Here is a 6,382-nt window from a genome sequence, read left to right as displayed (position 1 = left end):
GCTTAGATTAAATATCTGAGGGCAGAAATTGAGTGATGTCAGCCGTGAACTTGTAAACCTCTGTCATGTACTCATGGCCCGTTAATTAAAACCAAAAGAGAGCTCCGTGCCCCAACAGAGTGCACCTCTCCGCTTATATCTAAGCCCCCAAGAACCAAACAGCCGGCTGCATTTGTTCAGACTCAAAAGGCTGTTTATCTGGGCCACGACCCCATGTGGTTCAAGCTCTTGGGAAATAGAGTCCACTCAGCTCTTGGCTGATACCACACGTGACGCAGATTCTTCTGGGTTTCTGTAGGGCTTGACTTCAAATTATACACCCTCTTCTAAGATCCTCAGACACTAACAAGAGGAACATTCTGAACACCTGGAATGAGCAGGACCACAGGTGAGAGGAACCCTAGAATTTAGCCTTTGAGAATTCGGAGGCCAAAACACACAGCTTACGGGGACTTTCCCTCCAATACGCCCAGCTTTCTTGTGTTCTTCAGTGTAGATTCAGGTCTACACTGTCAGAATAAAGCTGGGTGTTGACAGTGTAGACAGTCCACCCAGATAACTTGAGCCCCTCTGCTGGTTTTGCTGAGGACTGCCACGCCTGAGGTATTCCCTGGGGAGCATCTTGAGGGTAGTTCAGTTGACCAGACCGGGAGGAATGAGGCTCTTGTGTTTCCCAAGGGAGGGGCAAAAGATCCACTTGAACAGTAAAATAAAATCCCTGCTCCCACTACACCCTACACTTCTGACACCAGACATGTGGGCTTTTCCATACCAAGCAATTTCCTATTCTTGGCAGACACTGGCTGGGTGTCCTACAATGTAACTCAATCCTGACACTACGTCATTTGCTAGAATAGCTCACACACAGAACTCAGGACAAACAGTTCACTTACTAGATGACTGGTTGGTCATAAAAGAATACAACTCAGGAACAGCCATGTGGAAGAGACACATGGGGCAGGGTATGGGAAGGGGCACGGATTTTTCCACGCCTGATCCAGGTGCACACCCTCCCAGCACCTCAACGTGTTCAGCAACTTGGAAGTTCTCTGAACCCCCTTGAGGAGGGTTTTTGTAGGGTTTTATCATGTGCTATGCTATCTAGATTATTATTATATTCCATTATGTGGGCATTGATGAAATCACTGGCTATCAGTGAATGAACTCAATCCCCAGCCTCTCTCCCCTTTCCAGGGTGGAAGTGAACATTGCAACCCTCTAATATATGGTTGGTTCCTCTGACAACCAGCCCCCACCTCATTAACATAAACTCAGGTAGAGTTGAAAGTGCTGAATAACAGAAGATGCTCCTCTTACCCCATTACTCAGATATTGCAAGTTTTATGAGTTCTGTGCTACCAGGGACAAAGATCAAATACAGTCAAACGCTGACTAATAATGCTTCATCAATGACCAGCTCCATATAGAACAGTGGTCACGATTATAATGGAGATGAAAAATTCCTGTCACTTAGTGACGCCGTAGCCAACATAACATCATTGCACATTTACTTTATTTTATAAATAAATTTAGTATAGGCTAAGTGTGGTGTTTACAAAGTCTACAGTGGTGTCCAGTAATGTCCTAGGCCTTCGCATTCACTCACCACTCCCTGCCGCATGCAGGGCAACTTCCAGGCCTGCAGGCTTCATTCACGGTAAGGGCCCTATACAGATGTAGTATTTTTTAAAAAACCTTTTATAGTGTATTTTTACTGTACGTTTTGTATGCTTAGATATGTTTATATCTAACACTAATAATATCATAATACTATCAGAAATCCTTACCATTGTGTTATAATTGCCTACAGTATTCAGCATAGTAACAATAGGTTTGTAGCTTGGGGGCAATAGGCTAGGCCGTTCAGCCGAGGTGTGTGGTAGGCTGTGCCCTCTAGATTCCTGTAAGTACACTCTCCGGTGTTCACACAATAATGAAATCACCTAGCGATGCAATTCTCACAATGTATCCCCGTTGTGAAGTGACACATGACTCTACATGATTCTTATATCAAAATATCACAAAGACATCCCCCACACCATGCACCCACCTGTGTACTTCCAGATTTTCTGTGTACACTGCTGTACACATGCCTCCCAGGTGTGTACAACACTGTGCAAATAACACCACTATTCTGGGCTGAATTTTGCTCCCCCAAATTCCTAAGTTGAAGCCTTCACCCCCAGTATCTCAGAATGTGACTGTTTTTGGAGATAGGATCTTTAAAGAGATAATTAGGTTAAAAAGCCACGACAATGGGTTCTAATCCGAGATGACTGGTGTCTTCATAAGAAGAGGAGGTTGGGATACCACCGAGGCACAGAAAGAAGACGATGTGAAGACATAGCTAGGAGATGGCCATTGACAATTGCAAGGGGCCTTAGAACGAAACCAGGCCCACTTATACCTTGATCTTGGACTTCTAGCCTCCAGAATTGTGAGGAAATACATTTCTGTTTTTTTTTTTTTTTTTTTTTGAGACGGAGTCTTGCTCTGTTGTCCAGGCTGGAGTGCAGTGGCATGATCTTGGCTTACTCCAACCTCTGCCTCCTGGGTTCAAATAATTCTGCCTCAGCCTACCAAGTAGTTGAGATTACAGTCATGCGCCACGACGTCTGGCTAACTTTTGTATTTTTGGTAGAGATAGGGTTTCACCATGTTGGCCAGGCTGGTCTCGAACTCCTGACCTCAGGAGATCAGCCTGCCTTGGCCTCCCAGAGGGCTGTGATTACAGGCGTGAGCCACCACGCCTGGCCATATTTCTGTTAAGACACCTACTCTATGGGACTTTGGGCTAGTTGGGCAGACCAAGCCGACTAATAAAGTTATAATGAGTAGCTAGTCAGGTATGAGCAAGGCAGGAGAGGGCTCCCACTACACATACACCAGGAGTGTCGGGCAAGCATCAAGTGATAGTTAGGCTGTTGTTAACTGTCTCTCTAAAGTAATAATTGGTCACAGGTGGCACCAGGAAAAGGCAGAATCCCAATAGATAGAAAACACCTAAAACTGGTCAGCAGCTTCCTGATAGGATCTCAGGAGTTGGGCGAGTGGGCTCAAGCATGGCATGTGGACAGCCCACCCCCAGGGAGGAATCAGGGGAGAAGGGATGCAAGACCCCGGAAGTATGCCCACATATAAAGCCCCAAGTCAAAAGGCCCAGCTGTGCACTTGATCTCGCCAGTTGCCCACTTGGGCCCCTTCCACATGTACTTTACTTCCTTTTGTTCCTGCTCTAAAGCTTTCTAATAAGCGTTCACTCCTGCTCTAAAACTTGCTTTGTTCTCTTTTCCTGCCTTATGCCCCTTAGTTGAATTCTTCCTTCTGAGGAGGCCAGAACTGAGGTTGCTGCAGACCCGTATGAATTTGCTGCCAGTAGTGATACCACTATCCATCATCTAGATCTAGTTGCCTTGGATAGAATACTATATTCAACAGTTGCAGAATACACATTCTTTTTAAGTGTAATTTATGCTTTTTTGATACTATGATAAATGTTTCTGTTAGTGTCAAAAATTATAAAATACATAGGAATAAAATTAACAAAAGATGTGCAAGAGTAAAACCTGCAAAATATTACTGAGAGAGATGAAATAAGGCCTAAAATATGGAGAGAGATACCAGCTTATGGTTTGAAAAATTCAGTATTATTAAGATGTTAAATGGCCCCAAACTGATCGCGTTCCCTTCAATCCCAATCATCATTCCAGCACCTTTACAAACTGTAGAAATGGACATATTGATAAATTACATTCGGCTGAAATTTAAGACTTTTGTTTATCGAAAGAGATTACTAAGAAAATGAATAGGCAAGCCACATACTGGAAAGAAATAAAGTTAAAAATTATATATCTACTAAGGAATTTATACCAAGAGTATACACACATCAATAATAAAAAGACAAATAACCCAATTAAAAGACTGGCCGTAGACTTGAACAGATACTTTATAAAGAAAGATATGTGAATAGCCAATACGCACATCAAAAAGTGCTCCAAGTCGTTAGTGATCAGGGAGATGCAAATAAAACCAGGAGACACCTGGCCGGGTGCGGTGGCTCACGCCTGTAATCCCAGCACTTTGGGAGGCCGAGGTGGGTAGATCACGAGGTCAGGAGATGGAGACCATCCTGGCTAAAATGGTGAAACCCCCGTCTCTACTAAAAATACAAAAAAATTAGCCGGGCATGGTGGCGGGCGCCTGTAGTCCCAGCTACTCGGGAGGCTGAGGCAGGAGAATGGTGTAAACCCGGGAGGCGGAGCTTGCAGTCAGCCGAGGTTGCACCACTGCCCTCCAGCCTGGGCGACTGAGCAAGACTGTCTCAAAAAACAAACAAACAACAAAAAACAAAACCAGGAGATACCTCTACAGAAGGGATAAAATTGAAAAGACCTTCCTACATTTTCCAGTTGAGCATAATTTTATTAGTTTGGACTTTTTACTTCGTTCTGACAAAACACTGATTATTAAGTTGAATTTATTTGTCTGATAATACTCTGGATTTTAAAATATCCATGATGGATAAGCAGAGACTGACTAGAAAAAAAAAAAGATCCATGCAAATACCCTAGTAGAAAAACAATTTTAAAAAATGTTGCCCCTTTGACATTAGTAAGAAGTGATACTGCCGTCAAGGTTAACTCTAAGATAATAATGACATACTTATATTAACAAATACCTCAAAGTCCTTGACTGTTAGCATTGTTTTTCTTCTCCCTTTAATTCGTAACCCAAACCTTGAAGGTGAAGTTGTTTTTTCTAGGATGTTTTCTATTACATTAGTGATCATCACAACTACAGATTGAGTGTGGAGAGAAAGGTAGAAGGGAGAAATCTAGAGAGGGAGACGGCACAAACGTTTATTGAACGATGACCTGGACGAGGTGCTTTAGGCAGTTCTCACAATACTATGGTCTCAGGTGGTGGGAACCTCGTTTTCCAGGCAAAGAGCTGGATACAGCCAGATAGAGCCGTCTCCAGGCCCTGCTGTTTCCAGTACCCCTGAGATTTGCAACCTGGGTGCATTAGAGTGCTACGGCTGCTGCAACACATTGCTAGAAACTTGGTGACTTAAAACAACACAGATTTGGTGTCTTATCTTATGTCAATTTCTATTTTTTTTTTTTTCTGCCTTACAGTTCTGGAGGCCAGTAGCCTGAAATGAGTCTTACGGGGCTCAAACAAGGTGTTGCCAGGACTGGTTCCTTCTGGAGGCCCCAGGAGAAAATCTGTTTCCTTGCCCTTTCCAGCTTCGGGGGGCTGTCCTCATTCCTTGGTTCATGGCCCCCACCACACTGCCGTTCTCCCCTGCTTTCATTATCACATCACCTTTTCCCTCTTCCGTAGTCAACTCTCTCTTCTTCCAAAGCTCCTCTTCTTATAAGGACAGTTGTGATTATACTGGGTCCATGCAGGTAATCAAGGATAATCTTTCCATCTCACAATCCTTAATCACATCTGTAAAGTCCCTTTTGCCACATAAAGTAAAATTCACAGGCTTAGGGGATTAGAATGTAGATATTTTTGGGGGCCATTAATCAGCCTCTGCACTGGGCAAACAATGTCACATCCTGGGAATATAAATCCTCAAAATAAACACATTTCTTTCTGGAGTGTCCATGTTTTTATTAAAGATTTTTGCTATAAAAGTTACATTTTAATGGCTGGGCACAGTGGCTCACGCCTGTAATTCCAGCACGTTGGGAGGCCAAGGCAGGTGAATTACCTGAGGTCAGGAGTTCAAGACCAGCCTGGCCAACATGGTGAAACCCCATCTCTACTAAAAATACAAAAGTCAGTCAGGCGTGGTGGTGCACACCTGTAATCCCAGCTACTCAGGAGGCTGAGGCAAGAGAATCGCTTGAGCCCAAGAGGCGAAGGTTGCAGTGAGCCAAGATCACGCCACTGCACTCCAACGTGGACGACAGAGCGAGACTCCATCTCAAAGAAAAAAAGGTTACATTTTACTATTGAAACAAACATAGGTATATATCAGAGTACATGCAAAATTTCCATAACTTTGTTAAAAAGTCAGTTTTTATCATAGATAATTTCAACATTTGCAAAAGCAGTGAGAAAGCATAATTAATTCCCATGTAACCATCACTCAACTTGAACAGTTTTTATCAAATCATGGCCAAGGCCAATTTAGTTTCATCTGTAACCCTACCCATGTCTCCAACCCTGGATTACTGTGAAGCAAATTCAAAATACATCATTTCATCTGCAAATATTTCTGTATGTATCTCTGCAGGAGGGCTTTTTTTTTAAAAAAACAAAACCATATTATCCCACCTGAATATTATTTAATTGAATCAAATATCTAGTCAATGTTCACATTTTCCTTATTTGTCTCCTAATTTTTTTATAGTTAATTTGCTCA

General features: G+C 42.9%; 1 protein-coding gene across 1 annotated transcript in view; it reads left to right on the top strand.

Annotated features, from left to right (window-relative positions):
* Positions 1-6,382, top strand: part of URB1 (URB1 ribosome biogenesis homolog) — a 118,888-nt gene that overhangs the window by 103,694 nt on the left and 8,812 nt on the right. The window lies entirely within an intron of this gene.

The sequence above is a fragment of the Pongo abelii genome, chromosome 22 (assembly GCF_028885655.2).
Source record: "Pongo abelii isolate AG06213 chromosome 22, NHGRI_mPonAbe1-v2.0_pri, whole genome shotgun sequence".
In the NCBI taxonomy this organism is placed as follows: Eukaryota; Metazoa; Chordata; class Mammalia; order Primates; family Hominidae; genus Pongo; species Pongo abelii.
The sequence above is the reverse complement of the archived record's forward strand: the minus strand, read 5'-3'. Positions and strand labels throughout refer to the sequence as shown.